General features: G+C 41.9%; 1 pseudogene; it reads left to right on the top strand.

Annotated features, from left to right (window-relative positions):
• Positions 1-16,918, top strand: part of LOC102401953 — a 35,910-nt pseudogene that overhangs the window by 16,722 nt on the left and 2,270 nt on the right.

Consider the following 16,918-nt stretch of genomic DNA (forward strand, 5'->3'; position numbering starts at 1 on the left):
CTTGTACATGAAGAATTCATGTTCACCCCAAATATATATTGATATTTGATATATATATTTCCTAGAAATAATATATGCACACAGTGAATACTACCTCAGCTATGAAAAGCATAAACTACAGACAACATCATGGATGGACTCAGAGACATTAGGCTTACCAAAAGGAGCCACATACAAAAGAGTATATACTGTATGAGTCTATTTAGATGACATTCTAGAACAGACCAACTAAACTATAGTGATAAAAATCAGAGCAATTTTTGTAAAGGGCAAGGAGTGGGAAGAATTAACTAGAAAGGGTACAGAGTAACTTTAGAATGTTGAAAAAGTTTATGTCTTCTTTGTAGTGACGGTTTTATAGGTATATGTATTTGTCAAAACTCATTGAAGTGTACATTGTACCTCATTGAGTAAATTAATAACACCTTATTAAATTATGTGTTATTTCTGAAAGTCAAAATTAAGGAAAGACCGAGAGTTGTTTTAGGAAAATGTGTTTTCCCCATAACTCTACTTACGCATTTTGTTTTGTATATATGATTCCGTGGGTCAATGATTTTATATATGTTGATTATGTGGTCACTTCGGGGAAATTTTCAGAAATGATCCTTGGCTTTTTACTAGTCAATCAACCCAGCATTAATCGAGCACTACAGTTCAGTTCAGTTCAGTCACTCAGTTGTGTCCAACTCTTTGCGACCCCACGGACTGCAGCATGCCAGGCTTCCCTATCCATCACCAACTCCCAGAGCTTGCTCAGACTTCATGACCATCGAGTCAGTGATGCCATCCAACCATCTCATCCTGTGTCATCCACTTCTCCTCCGGCCCTCAATCTTTCCCAGCATCAGGGTCTTTTCCAATAAGTCAGCTCTTCACATCAGGTGGCCAAAGGACTGGAGTTTCAGCTTCAGCATCAGTCCTTCCAGTGAATATTCAGGACAGATCTCCTTCAGAATGGACTGGTTGGATCTCCTTGCAGTCCAAGGGACTCTCAAGAGTCTTCTCCAACACCACAGTTCAAAAGCATCAATTCTTTGGTGCTCAGCGTTCTTTATAGTCCAACTCTCACATCCATACATGACCACTGGAAAAACCATAGCTTTGACTAGATGGACCTTTGTTAGCAAAGTAATGTCTCTGCTTTTTAATATGCTGTCTAGGTTGGTCATGACTTTTCTTCCAAGGAGCAGCGTCTTTTAATTTCATGGCTGCAGTCACCATCTGCAGTGATTTGGGAGCCCCCAAAATAAAGCCTGTCATGGTTTCCACTGTTTCCCCATTTATTTGCCATGGAGTGATGGACCAGATGTCCATCGAGCACCTATCATGTGCCTAAAAGCTTCTAGGTAGTGGATTGCAAATACAGAAGTAGGTGAGATGCAAGCCCATCCTGAAGGAGTCCACAAAGGCCTGTAAGAAGTAAGTTAGAGATCACTAAGGTAAGAATAAGGAAAAAGCATCAAAAAATGTTCAGAACAAAAGGTATCCACAAAACAGTATCATGTCCTTATTATGAGGCAGGAAAACTGAGCCCTAAAAAGGGATTTGACAGACTGGGAGGGGGAAGGCACTCAACTGCAGGGAACAGCTTCTTTCACTCAACCAGTGCTTAATCCTCATTTATTGAGCACCTTAATATGCTTCCTAAGGAAAGCAAGTTTTATTTTGCCCAAGAGGGAACTTCAGGAATCAGACTGCTTGGGGTCTTCCCTTTAACAGCTGTGTGCCCAGAGCAAGCTACTTGGCCTCTCTGAAAAGACAGAGACTATCACGGATCCACATCATTGGTTATTGTGCTGATTAGAAAAGATAATCCAGGGGAAGTGATCAGCATAGAATGTACTATAACTGTTAGATTCCATTATTGCTATTGCCGTCCTTAATATGGGGCTTCCCAGGTGGCTCAGTGGTAAAGAATCCGCCTGTAATGAAGGAGACATGGGTTTGATCCCTGGGTCAGGATGATCCCCTAGAAAAGGAAATGGCAATCCACTCCAGTATTTCCTGGGAAATCCCATGGACAGAGGAGACTGGCGGGCTGTAGTCAGTGGGGTGGCAAAAGAGTCTGACATGACTTAGCAACGTAACAACAACAACAACAACATGCTTAATATATGCCGGAAGCTTGGGCAGGTCCTGGAAATGCTGAAGAAAACCCCACGTATGCATCAGTCAGCTCAGGCCGCTATAACAGAATATACCACAGACTGGGTTTCTTAAACAACAGATTTTTTTTATTTCTCAAAATTCTGGAAGCTGAGAAGTCCAAGATCAAGCCAGCAGATCTGGTTCCTGGTGAGAGTCCTCTTCCAAGTTTGTGGACAGCTGCCTTCTAGCTGTGTCCTCACATGGCACAGAGAGAAAGAGAGCGCTGTAAGTCTCTCTTTCTCTTTATATCATTACATTAATCCCACCATAGGGACCTACCCCTCAAAACTTCATCTAAACCTGATTATCTCCCAAGGGCCCCACCTCCAAAAGCCGTCATGTTGAGGGTTAAGGCTTCAACATATGAATGGGGATCAGGGGGACAGAAACAGTCCATTGGGTTCTAGTGGGGGGAGCTAGAACAAGTTTACTGATCATTAAAATACCGTGTGCTAACCACTCGGAAAAAAAGAAAATTTAGAGATTCTGTGTTATAGATTATCTTTATCCCTTCAGAGGCCCAAGGAGGGAAATGACACCATCTGGACTCAGGCCTCCTGAGTCTCAGTTCAGAGGGGACATCCCCTGCTGTTGATGTCTCTGAAAGAAAAAAACATATCCTTGCTCCTTCAAATTCCCTAGAGCTCTGATTATAGTTGTCTAGAAACAGAAACCTCTCTGGGACTGCAGAGACATGCCAGGTGACCTCATTACCTGGTTCTTGGCTCCATACATTTATACAGAAGCAACTCTAAGCTGCTTTCTGAAAGGCAACAACCCCATCTCCCCCTTTGCAAAGCAGGCTAGGGCCTGCAGATGGAGACTCTCTATCGAGGAGGGGGTTTCAGGGCATGAAGAAATAAGAGGAAGCTTTCAAACGCTGCTCTGAGAGTAGGAACCCAGACAGACTGACCTTGGGTCTAGAAAGGCACATTGCAATCAACCCTGGCTCTGGCTGGAAGCAGTGCCAGCCCTGGGCCTTGCCACCTCAGGGACCAAGGATGTGGTTTGCCCATCAACCCTGCAGCATTCGTGTCCCAGACTTACTTCCTGGGGGCTTTTCATGACCATCAGTGGGAATTCACCCCCTTCATTTTTCCCTCATCCTTTGAAGTTGCCTACATGTTCACAAACACACACACACACACCATCCCAACATTTACCCACGTTCTCAACTCAGACAAACTCAGACTCACCAATCACTCTCAGAAATACAGAATCATACATCTACCCAATACATGTGCACACTTACACACGTGCTCAACCACATGTACTCTGACATATATACACACACTCTCCATACACACATCACATCCTCATCCACGTACACATGGCCCCTCATCCACAGTGCTCTGCTGACTTCTCCCTGCCAATCACTCGTGACTTCTCAGAGGGGACATTCAGATGAGTTTGGGAAAACTGCCTGGACGTCTGGGTACTCACAGCAGAAAAATCTTCCTGAACTGTAAACTTCCATGTGATTGGTTCTTTGTTTTGCAGTACCAAACAGTACGAGATGTCTGTTGAGTCAACCAGGACCAACTGCTTATCATATGGTTCTCCCATTTGCCTCTGAGTCACTGTTGTGGTGTGACATCATGGGCTAACCTCAACATGATGGAAACTCTTTGGGGCCCTTAAGTCTTCCCGTAGGAGGCAAGCATGCAAGGCCTGGGAGCCCTTGGCAGCTAGAATGGACAACCTCACAGAGGTGTCAAAGAGTCTATTAAGACAAGCCCAGGGTCCCTGTGAAGTCAGGCAGAAATCCTGTACCCAAGAAGTCTTAGAGGCAACCCTGGCTTCAAGAATGAACATGTCTATGTAGAAAACCCGCTCCCATTGAGGCCAAAGCCAACCATTCTTTTCTTTCTCATCTGTCTGTAGTCCTGTGGCTCACTCTAGTTTGGCTAAAGGCCCTTCTAGACAAGCAGAAAAGTCATAAATATTGATGCTCCCTTTGATAGGCTGAATAATGGCCCTAAAAATTGTCCAGGTCATACTGGTGGAACCTGTGAATGTTACCTCATATAGCAAAGGAGAATTTTGCACATATGATTAACGATCTTGAGATGGGGAGGTTATCCTGGATTATCTGCATAGATCCTAATTGTAATCAAGGTGAGGGAGTCAGAAGGAGACAGAGGAGAGAGAAGGCAGTGAGATTTGATGATGCTACACTGAGGGCTATGGAGATGGAGGAAGGTGACTTGAAGCCCAGGAATGCAAGGAATACAGTTATAGGAGCAGGAAAGAAAAGGAAAGGACTCTGACCTAGAGCCTCTGGGAAGAGCAACACCTTGATTTCATCTCAGGGAAATTGACTTCAGTCTTCTGACTTCCAGAACCGAAAGAGAATAAAGATGTTATTTTAAGATACTCACTTGGTAGTCATTTGTTCTACAGCCATAGAAAATGAAAGTACCCGCCATGGCAGACTGGCTGGTCCATGCCCTCCTTCATCCTGCAGGCTTCAGAAGTAGAGATGATGGATGGGGAGTCCATCCTAAAGTCCACCCTGTATTCCTTGGGGCTTTCTCCTGGAACATGGGGGCACAGAGGCCTGGGGGATGCAGCATGGGAAGTTCCCCAGCAGACAAAAAGAACACCAGTGCAGCCCTGGCTCCCTGAGAACTAGGAAACAGGTCACAGGAACCCCAGGGAGCTGCCCTCTGGGTGCTCACTAACCCAAGATGAGTAGGGTCATGTTTAGGAGTGAAGAAAAACCTTAAAGTCGTGGTGGTGACAGAGCCAATGCAGAGAGATGTCTCAGACAGGGAAGAACTTGGGCTCTGACCATCATTCTGAGGGAGAACGGGGCCCAGAACCATACTGGAGCTCTCAGCCTCTGGAATGGGCAGTCCCCAGGGCTGATGGTCATGCACAGCTGCCCACATGTGACTCCTCCCAGAATATTCCCTACTGCTGGCCTGCGAGTCCCTGCTGAGGTCGGCTTCTGCAGGGCCTGGGAGCCCACATCACAACCTCATTACAGCTGCTGGCTGGTGACACCCCATGTGTGCTCAGAGCTAATGTCACTCTCCCTGTGGGCTCTTTTGAACAACTCTGTTGCTTTTCCTCCCAGATCATCGTGAATCTTTCCCTCACTTATTTCATTTTTTTTTTTATCTTTTATTAACTCTCTTTAGGAACTGCCTCAAAGCCCCTGTGTGGAGGAAGGACATGTTAGTAAATAAACAAATGGTCAATTAAAAAAGAAAACCAGGGACTTCCCCGGGGGTTCAGTGGTTAAGACTGTGCTCACAATGCAAGGGGCACAGGTTCTATTCCTGGTCAGGGAACTAAGATCCTGCATGCCATGTGGGGAGGCCAAAAAAAAAAAAAAAAAAAAAAGACAAAAACCAAAACAAACAAACAAAGACCTTCAGAAAATATTAAGGACATTCTACATCCCTGGCCTCAGCTCACCTCCACAAAATGAACCCAAGGGATGAAGCAGAAATCAACTGTGTTATAAGTGTTCCAGTTTTTATTAATGCTTAACAGATTACCCCCCAACTTAAAGTAGAACCACTGTTTCATTCTGGGTAAGATCTTGTGTGACAGGAATTTAGAAAGGGCTTGACTGGACAGTTCTTGCTTGGAATCTCTCCTGAGCTTTCACTGAGATGTCCACTGAGGCTGCTGTCATCTGAAAGCTCAACCCAGCCAGACCTCAAATCTGGCTTCTTTCACCTGATGCTGTTTGACAGTTGGGAGGTGAAGTGGGCTGTCAAATGCAGCACTTATCCATAGCCTCTCCATATGGCTTGGACTTCCTTATAAAATGGTGGCCTCGGGCAACTCAGATTTTTTTTTTTAATGCTTGGCAGTTCAGAGTCCTGAAAGACACCTAGCATACAAAGTGGAAACTTCATAGTTTTTTGTTTTTTTTTTAATGACTCTATTGAGATATAATTTAATACCATAGCATTCACCCTTTTAAAGTATACAATTTTAGAATAGTCATCAGTTCAGTTCAGTGGCTCAGTCATGTCCGACTCTTTGCAACCCCATAAATTGCAGCACACCAGGCCTCCCTGTCCATCACCAACTCCCGGAGTTCACTCAAACTCACATCCATTGAGTTGGTGATGCCATCCAGCCATCTCATCCTCTGTTGTCCCCTTCTCCTCCTGCCCCCAATCCCTCCCAGCATCAGAGTCTTTTCCAATGAGTCAACTCTTTGCATGAGGTGGCCAAAGTACTGGAGCTTCAGCTTTAGCATCAGTCCTTCCAAAGAACACCTAGGACTGATCTCCTTTAGAATGGACTGGTTGGATCTCCTTGCAGTCCAACGGACTCTCAAGAGTCTTCTCCAACACCACAGTTCAAAAGCATCAATTCTTCAGCACTCAGCTTTCTTCACAGTCCAACTCTCACATCCATACATGACCAAAGGAAAAACCATAGCCTTGACTAGACAGACCTTTGTTGGCAAAGTAATGTCTCTGCTTTTTAATATGCTATCTAGGTTGGTCATAACTTAGGATTGTGCAAATATTACCACTCTCCAACTTCAGAATGTTTCATCACAAGTCACTCCCCGTTCTTCCTTCCTCCTAGTCCCTGGCAACCAGTGGTCTATTTTTTTTGGCCTATTCTGGACATTTGATATGTACTCAATCATATGATGTGTGGCCCTTGTGACTAACTTCCTTCATTTATCATAATGTTATCGTGGTTCATCCACATTGTAGCATGTATCAAAACTTCATTCCTTTTTATTGCCATTTTTATCATAAAAAAGTGCTTAATTTTTTAAAAAATTGTGGTAAAATACATATGACATAAAACCTACCATCTTAACGGTTTCAAAGTATACAATTCCACAGTGTTGGGCGTATTTATTGTGTGCAACCAAGCTCCAAAACTCTTTTCATCTTGCAAAACTGCATTTTATGAGCAAAGCTCAGAGGCTGTATAGCATCACTCTTGCTGCATTCTGTCAGTAGTGAGTCGCTAAGGTTGACCCAGAGAGAACAGAGACCTCTCCCCCACCTCTCAATGGGAGGAATGTCAAAGAATTTACAGTTTTAAAACCACCGCAAACAAACAAATAGTAAAGATATGTTGAGGTCCTTTAATGGACCGGAACCTGGTGGTCTGGAGTTGACGATAAGAAAGCAAAAGAGAGAGAGAGGCTGATAGTCCCTGGTTTACCCAGAAAACCAATGAAGTCCTTGACACAGGGCTTGCGTCGCTCACGAAGGCACCAGGCACCCTTTCGAGGGAGTGAAGGCACAGTGCACCTTCTCGAGAGGGCCTTAGAAGCCCGGGCAGGGGAGTGAGCACAACGGGTTTCTAGGCTCCAGAGAATTAGCCGGAGAGAGAGAAAGAAAGAAAGAGAAAGAAAAAGAAAGAAAGACACGGGGACCCAAGCTCTGATGGAGCAAAGGTGTTATTCAACATAGTATGGGTATATATACTGTCTTACAGGGTAGCTTTGTTCAGCAAAGATAAAGATCAAAAGTCCAGACTCTCAAATTATCAAGAAACATAAGGCAATCCATATCAAAGAGAGAGGGTTGTGAATAATTGTTACCGTATGGTTCATAAAAAGGAAGAGGGTGGTAAATAGTTACTTCTCACCATATGGAAAAACTAACAGTGGAAAAGCATGCATTCCTCTGCCCCAGGAGTGGTTTGCCACTCCTTTAAATTCCTGAATATTCAGGAATTAATAAGGAACAGAGATTCATGACAGATCCAAAACAGCACACAGGAAGCCTCCTGTTAAATGCTTCCTGAAAATTCCCCCTATTTTATTATATTTGTGAGAAAGGTCCTGACCAACTGAGTTTGTTTAGTATTAACCAACTTTATAGAAAGGCAATGCTAAACAACAAATATAATTACCAAGACAATCACGAAAGTTACAGTTCTAGACCTGATGCTGTGGGTAATACTTTGAAACCATCCTCGTAGGTCTAGCCCAGATAATTGATCAGCTAGTTGTTCAGCTAAAGTTTCCAAATTAGTGGAAGAGGGCAGACCTTTAGAAAATGTTTCAAGAATTTCCTTTTGCAGTAATTGTACATTCAGAGAGGCATTATCATATATGTTTTGTAAATGAAATTTGATTTGTAACCCAGTTGTAGGCACTATGATTGAAATGAACAGGAGTAACACAAAATTGAGTAGAATTCCAACCACAATTGAGTATCACCTGCTTTTGCAGATCTATTAATTGATCTCCGATGCATTTGATGGCTGTTTTTAGTTCCTGTATTTCCTCTTGAATATCCTCATCTACCTGAGCCTGAGTAGCCCACATATTATGAGCATCTTCAGTCCAATTTTGGATAAAATTATGTGTTTGAGTCGAGGTATGTAAAGCAGGGCCAGCGACAGCCGCAGTGGTGCAAATAGCTATTAACCCCAAAATGCCAAGAATCAGCCATCCAACGAATCGTTTAGATCGTTGGAGCAGTTTAGTAAGTAGTCTGGAAGCAAGTCCAGCCATGGGACCTTCTTCCCAGGGTCGTTGGGGATTTACTGGTAACCACAAATTATGTCAAGATCGAAGAATCATAAGGGAATAATTTCTTAAAGAAATAGAGGAGTTACGACAAGTATATAGTTCGCAATTAATACAAGTTACAGAACGTAAAGTCTTATTAAATTGTAAATTTCCTATGGCTATAACAAAAGGGAGTGGGACACAGGCCTGTATAAAATATGATTGATTATAGTGAAAGAAATAGTTACTGTGACTATGACTGGTCCCTGTGAAATGTCCGGTCCAAGTCCCAAGTTTTTCGGTGCTCGCAGCAAGTTTCCAAATGTCCCATTGTTCAGGCCCACTCTGTTTATCACTCTGTTTATCGAGGATGATCCTAGGACGAGGTGGGGCTAATCCACCGTCAAGCCACCCAAGAAGTCCTTTGTCATGGTAATGCTCCATCGTAGTGTCATTAATTTTCCATGCCATTTGAGTAGCATAGTCACACACAGTTCTGTTAACATCATCTGAGCAGTTAGATAACCACATACCATGGGGTCCCCAGTCGACAATCGTATAATTAGCCACAAACATTAATTTTCCTGATTTGGCTTGACATTTGTCCCAACAAACAGGAGTATATGTAAAGTTCTTATAAGTAAACTCTTTGCATAATGTTCTTTGTTCTTTCCGTAAAGTCTCAGTAGTATAAATATGGTTCACAGACAAAGAAAGGGCAGTAAATAATCCAAGCAACATCCGAAAATCCTTTTTGGGAGGCAGGGCGAAAGCCCGTTTGTCGGCTAACGTTCATGCATAATTCTGCTGGGCCCATGCACAAAGGAAGGACTTCATAACCTAGAGAACTATTAATTAGTTTTCCTTCTTCTTTAGGGTGTGAGGGCCCTTTAATGCTCCAGGGAGAAGGCATATGTATAGAGTCATTAGCTGAAATGATTGGTCCTCTTTCTGTCCATTCGACCACCTGTAGTAAAGGGGGGTTGGTATGTAAGCCCAGTAAGTATGATTAGTTAGAACGGGGGAGGCACAGGCCAGGAGACTGACCATTGCTAGGAGAATGTATTCAGGGCTCCGAGGCATTCCCTGTTGAGGGACCAAATTTTCAGCTCGATTAGTAAGGGTTTTTATTTGTCCCCAAGTGGGGAGATCATAAGGTTGATGCCGCTGATGGTGGTGCTTCCTGGAGATCTTCACAGCCACTGTGGCCCGCACTGAAATCTCTTCCTCCTGGGGTCCTTGTTGTCCTGTCTCCATTTTGAAGACTGGGGGCCCCCTTGGGTCGAATATTCTGAAAAGGAAGCCATGTAAGTTCGTTGGATCCATCTGGGGATATACAAGCATACCCCTTTCCTTGTAAGATTAGTTTCCCAGATTTCCATTGTTTCGTTAACCCGTCTTGGTACCAAATGGGCAGAGGAAGAGAAGTGTCCTTCAATTCCTCAAAATGCTTTTCTGCTTTTGTTAAGATATCTCCATGTGGTAAGTTTAAAAAATTTAAAACAAATAAAGCTGTATTAACAATAGTTATAGGTTTAGAAAATATCTTATGTTGGAATCTAGTAAAGTCTGCTTTAGATAAGGAAGACAGTAGTGTTCCTGTGTATTCCCCCTTTAAAAATTTTTTTATTTGCAACTTTAGTGCGTGATGTGCTCGTTTGACTATGCCTTGTGCCTGTGGATTATAAGGAATACCTGTAATATGTTTAATAGAAAAAGATTGTAAAAATTGTTTAAAGTGTCTAGAAATAAAGGCAGGGCCATTGTCTGTTTTTATAGAACTGCTGCTGCTGCTGCTAAGTCGCTTCAGTCGTGTCCGACTCTGTGCAACACCATAGACGGCAGCCCACCAGGCTCCCCCGTCCCTGGGACTCTCCAGGCAAGAGTACTGGAGTGGGGTGCCATTGCCTTCTCCATTTTATAGAACTAGGAGTTCCACTTACAGCAAAACAAGTTAATAAATGAGTTATAACATGTGTAGCCTCACCGTGAAGAGGTGTGGCCCAAATAAAAGAAGAATTAGTGTTGATACAGACATGCAAGAAAAAAAATGGAGAAAGTTCAGGGCAATGAGTTACATCCATTTGCGGTAGTTCATTAGGTTGCAAACCGCGAGGATTAATACCTTGGGCAATGGGTCGAAGATGTAGGGGTCTACAAGTAGAGCAATTACTAATAATTTCTTTAGCCTGGCGGTATGGGATTTTCCATAGCTGGTGTAGGGAGCCAGCATTGTTATGCAACAGAGCATGCTGTTCCTCCAGAATAGCAAAGGAAACCAGTTTATCAGCCTGCTCCTTACCATGAGTAAAAGCTATTTGGAAATCGGTAGAAGTTTGTAATGCATTCTCAAATTGAGGTTTATTGATAGGTATTATAATTTTATGAGGGTCAGAGCCAATTAGAGTTTTAGTCCTATTTCTTCCATTGATAATGATTAGAACAATTAAATCAAGGTAGGGTGTAAGTGTCTTTATTACCCTAAAACGGGTATAGATCCATTCTACTGGGTGTTCTTGTTGGGCAAGAAGTCCTGTGGGAGAATGAAGAGAGGGGAGTATAAATAATTCTAGAGGTAAATCTAGTTTGATGGGAGTAAGAAATTGTTTTTGTAATTTATTTTGCACTAAATAGAGTTCCTTTCTTGCCTCTTGAGAAAGTGAACGAGGGCTATTTAAATCAGGATCTCCTTTTAAAGTATTAAATAGGTTATTCAGTTGATAATTAGCAATGCCTAAAGAAGGTCTAATCCAATTTATATCACCTAAGAGCTTTTCAGCAATACATGAACCGTGAACTTCCAGATGTTCAAGCTGGTTTTAGAAAAGGCAGAGGAACCAGAGACCAAATTGCCAACATCTGCTGGATCGTTGAAAAGCAAGAGAGTTCCAGAAAAACATCTATTTCTGCTTTATTGACTATTCCAAAGCCTTTGACTGCGTGGATCACAATAAACTGTGGAAAATTCTGAAAGAGATGGGAATACATGACCACCTGACCTGCCTTTTGAGAAATTTGTATGCAGGTCAGGAAGCAACACTTAGAACTGGACATGGAACAACAGACTGGTTCCAAATAGGAAAAGGAGTACGTCAAGGCTGTGTATTGTCACCCTGTTTATTTAACTTATATGCAGAGTACATCATGAGAAACGCTGGGCTGGATGAAGCACAAGCTGGAATCAAGATTGCCGGGAGAAATATCAATAACCTCAGATATGCAGATGACACCACCCTTATGGCAGAAAGTGAAGAGGAACTCAAAAGCCTCTTGATGAAGGTGAAAGAGGAGAGTGAAAAAGTTGGCTTAAAACTCAACATTCAGAAAACAAAGATCATGACATCTGGCCCCATGACTTCATGTGAAATAGATGGGGAAACAGTGGAAACAGTGTCAGACTTTATTTTGGGGGGCTCCAAAATCACTGCAGATGGTGACTGCAGCCATGAAATTAAAAGAACCTTACTCCTTGGAAGAAAAATTATGACCTACCTAGACAGCATATTGAAAAGCAGAGACATTACTTTGCCAACAAAGGTCCATCTAGTAAAGGCTATTTCAGTGGTTTTTGTATGGATGTGAGAGTTGGACTGTGAAGAAAGCTGAGTGCTGAAGAATTGATGCTTTTGAACTGTGGTGTTGGAGAAGACTCTTGAGAGTGCCTTGGACTGCAAGGAGATCCAACCAGTCCATTCTGAAGGAGATCAGCCCTGGGATTTCTTTGGAAGGAATGATGCTAAAGCTGAAACTCCAGTACTTTGGCCACCTCATGCGAAGACTTGACTCATTGGAAAAGACTCTGATGCTGGGAGGGATTGGGGGCAGGAGGAGAAGGGGATGACAGAGGATGAGATGGCTGGATGGCATCACTGACTCAATGGACGTGAGTCTGAGTGAACTCCGGGAGTTGGTGATGGACAGGGAGGCCTGGCATGCTGCGATTCATGGGGTGGCAAAGAGTCGGACACGACTGAGCGACTGAACTGAACTGAACTGAAGAGCTATTGAAAATCATTTAAGGTTGATAATTTATCAGTACGGATCTGAGTTAGTCAGGGAGTAATACGTTGTCTATTAACAACAAACCCCAAGTAATGGTAAGGTATAGAGGTTTGAATTTTTTCAGGGGCAATGATTAATCCAGAGTCTTTTAAGCATAGTTGAGCTATATCAAACATGTGTTGAGTTTCTAAGATAGATGGAGCCTAAAACAATATATCATCTATATAGTGAATAACAAGAAAGTTAGGAAATTGCTTTTTCACAGGCTCAAGGGCTTTAGCTACGTAGTACTGACATGGTGGAAGAATTCATCATCCCTTGTGGTGGTACAGTCCATTGGTACTGTTTATGAGGTCTAATATGATTAGGATAAGGGAGAGAGAAAGTGAATCTCTCTCAACGTAAAGGGTGTAAAGGTATATTAAAAAAGCAATCTTGTACATCAGTAATAATAATGTGCCAATTTTGAGGAATAGTGGTAGGTAATGGGATTCCTGGTTGTAATGCACCCATAGGTTTCATAGATGCATGAACTTTTCTAAGGTCTGATAGGAGACGCCATTTGTTAGATTTCTTTTTTATAACAAGAATAGGAGAGTTCCAAGGAGAACAAGATTCCTCAATATGTTTTAATTCTAGTTGTGTGTCTATACGTTCCTTCAGTTCAGTTCAGTTCAGTCGCTCAGTCGTATCCGACTCTTTGCCACCCCATGAATCACAGCACTGTAATTTCTCTTTCATGAGGGGCCACTGCTCTGTCCAAATAGGCTCATCATTCTTCCAAGTTATTTTAATAATTGTATTGTTTGTTAAATGAGCAGTGGCCCCTAGGAAAAATGTGGAACGTATATCTGAGTTTACCATTGCATAAGTAAGTCCCTTCCTATTAGATTAAGGGGTGCATCTATTACATAAGGTCTTAATGTTGCAGGTTGGCCTTCTGGTCCTCACATGGATAAATTTGAGTACTCTGATAAACCTCTTGTACTTTGGTTTGAGAAATCCCTGCAATTTGGCAAGAATTTTTTTGTGCAGGCCAGGATTTGGGCCATAAATGTTTGGAAATAATAGTAATATCAGATCCAGTGTCGAGGAGACCAGAAAATCTGTTACCATTAATTTTGATATTTATAGTCTGTCGGGCAAATTCAGATATTAATGATGTCCAAAAGGACTGTTTTTGATCTGTACTGCCAAATCCACCCACCACATCATTAGAGGAGTTAATAGAAATGTAAGGTAAAAGAAGTAATTGAGCGATTTTAATCCCTTTTTGAATTGCCATAAAATCTGAGATGACATCATAATTTGAATTTCTCCTTTATAATCTGAATCAATTACTCCAGGGTGAACAGTGATTCCTTTAGAACTCAAACTAGATCAGACAAGTAAAAGACTGAAGGTTTGTGGGGGCAGGGGTCCAAAAAGTCCGGTAGGTATTCTAGAGGGGACTGCTTGAGGGTAAAGGAGAAAGTCATTTAGGGCTGGTATATCGAGAGCAGCACTGCTGGATGTTGAGGGTTTGAGGGAGAAGATGGAATTTGCCCCTGGTTTTTGTTGAAGGGGACCTGGGGGGTCCCCTGCTTGGAGTTTCCCGGAATAGGTTTCCCTTCAATGTCAAATTTAGATTTACAATCTTTGGCCCAATGCATTCCTCTATGGCAGCGATGGCAGATTTTTGGAGGTTTTTTATTAGCTTTTTTAGGGCCATCCCTTTTTAAATGATTCTTATCTCCACATGTAAAGCATCCTTCATTTCTCTTTCTTAAGGCAGCAACCATTGTTTCAGCTAGCATTTGCAACTTTTGAGTTTCTGATCCTAGATTGTGACAAGCCTTCAAATAATTAATAATAGTCCCTGTCTCACAAATTGGAGCTATAGCCTTTTGACATTCCTGATTTGCATTTTCATAAGCAAGTAATTTCTCTAGTTGCCTTTTGGCTTCTTCTCCAATTACAGTATGTGAAATAGCAGTTTCTAATCTAGCTAAAAAATCAGCATACATTTCATTAGGTCCTTGCAGTATTTTAGTGTAGGTACCTGTAGGCTCCCCTTGAGGAGTAATTTGATCCCAAGCTTCAAGGGCCACTGTTTATAATAGTCCATGTAATACAGGAGGGCACTGTATTTGAGCTTCTATAGTGTCAAATTGTCCTGTACCAGTTAACATCTCAAAAGTAATTTGATTTTGGGGGAGCGCCAGCTCGAGCATTTCTGTTAGCATGATCTCTGGCTATATCATGAAACCACATTATCCACTGAAGATACTCTCCTGGTTTAAGGAGAGCTTTTATTAAAGTTCGCCAATCATGGGGAATAAAATTTCCAATAGAGAATGTTATAGAATTTAGAAGTGCTTTAGTAAAAGGTGAATGTGGGCTGTACATAGTTATAGCTTTTTTAATTTGTTGCATGTGATAAAAGTTAATATCTTTATATTGAGGTATTACGTGCCCTTGAGCATCAGGATTTCTAAAAACTGGAAAGGTAGAGAAACCATCGGCTTCAGAGACTTGTGATTGCAAAGCCAGAAATTCAGAGAGCCTCTGTCATGAAGGAGAGTGAGTAGGCAGCAAATTCTTACAATTAAGAGTATGTGGTAAAAACTTATTATTGTTATTCAGAAAGGTATTGTCGGTTTTAATGTCAAAAGGTGTCTTAGGGGAGTTGTTGCCAGAATCATTAGGTTCTAGCAAGGGAGAGACTTTGGGATTTGTGCCCACTGGCAGGGGAGGAGCGCTTGGAGCAACAAGCGCAGGGCTTGTAGGAAAATTCTGAAATATTTTATGTTGTTCTAATTAGGCCTTTTGTAAGGTTTCATCATCTAATTCATATTCATGTAATAAGTGTTCTGCCTGTTGCCAAATATCAGGAGGGCTAGAATTACCTTGAAATGGTAGAATCACAGCTTTAATGAGAGCCCATAGGGGCCAGAAATCTATCGGAATATTTTTTCCCCATCTGGTGGCTCGTTCAACATTCTCTTGACCTGGTGCCAAATTTCTAAATCAAAACTACCGTGATGTATGTCGGAGAGTGTTTTGCCTATGTTTTCCTCTAGGAGTTTTATAGTTTCTGGTCTTACGTTTAGATCTTTAATCCATTTTGAGTTTATTTTTGTGTATGGTGTTAGAAAGTGTTCTAGTTTCACTCTTTTACAAGTGGTTGACCAGTTTTCCTAGCACCACTTGTTAAAGAGATTGTCTTTAATCCATTGTATATTCTTGCCTCCTTTGTCAAAGATAAGGTGTCCATAGGTGCATGGATTTATCTCTATGACCCACCTCCCAGAATATTGAAAATAAAAGCAAAAATAAACAAATGGGACCTAATTAAACTTAACAGCTTCTGCACAACAAAGGAAACTATAAGCAAGGTGAAAAGACAGCTTTCAGAATGGGAGAAAATAATAGCAAATGAAGCAACTGACAAACAACTAATCTCAAAAATATACAAGCAACTTCTACAGCTCAATTCCAGAAAAATAAATGACCCAATCAAAAAATGGGCCAAAGAACTAAATAGACATTTCTCCAAAGAAGACATAAGATGGCTAACAAACACATGAAAAGATGCTCAACATCACTCATTATCAGAGAAATGCAAATCAAAACCACTATGAGGTACCATTTCATGCCAGTCAGAATGGCTGCGATCCAAAAGTCTACAAGCAATAAATGCTGGAGAGGGTGTGGAGAAAAGGGAACCCTCTTACACTGTTGGTGGGAATGCAAACTAGTACAGCCAGTATGGAGAACAGTGTGGAGATTCCTTTAAAAACTGGAAATAGAGCTGCCGTATGACCCAGCAATCCCACTGCTGGGCATACACACTGAGAAAACCAGAATTCAAAGAGACACGTGTACCCCAATGTTCATCTCAGCACTGTTTATAATAGCCAGGACATGGAAGCAACCTAGATGTCCATCAGCAGATGAATGGATAAGAAAGCTGTGGTACATATACACAATGGAGTATTACTCAGCCATTAAAAAGAATACATTTGAATCAGTTCTAATGAGGTGGATGAAACTGGAGCCTATTATACAGAGTGAAGTAAGTCAGAAAGAAAAACACCAATACAGTATACTAATGCATATATATGGAATTTAGAAGGATGGTAACAATAACCCTGTGTACGAGACAGCAAAAGAGACACTGATGTATAGAACAGTCTTTGGACTCTGTGGGAAAGGGAGAGGGTGGGAAGATTTGGGAGAATGGCATTGAAACATGTATAATATCATATATGAAACGAGTCGCCAGTCCAGGTTCGATGCAACATACCGGACGCTTGGGGCTGG

Source organism: Bubalus bubalis, chromosome 3 (genome assembly GCF_019923935.1).
Source record: "Bubalus bubalis isolate 160015118507 breed Murrah chromosome 3, NDDB_SH_1, whole genome shotgun sequence".
Lineage (NCBI taxonomy): Eukaryota > Metazoa > Chordata > Mammalia > Artiodactyla > Bovidae > Bubalus > Bubalus bubalis.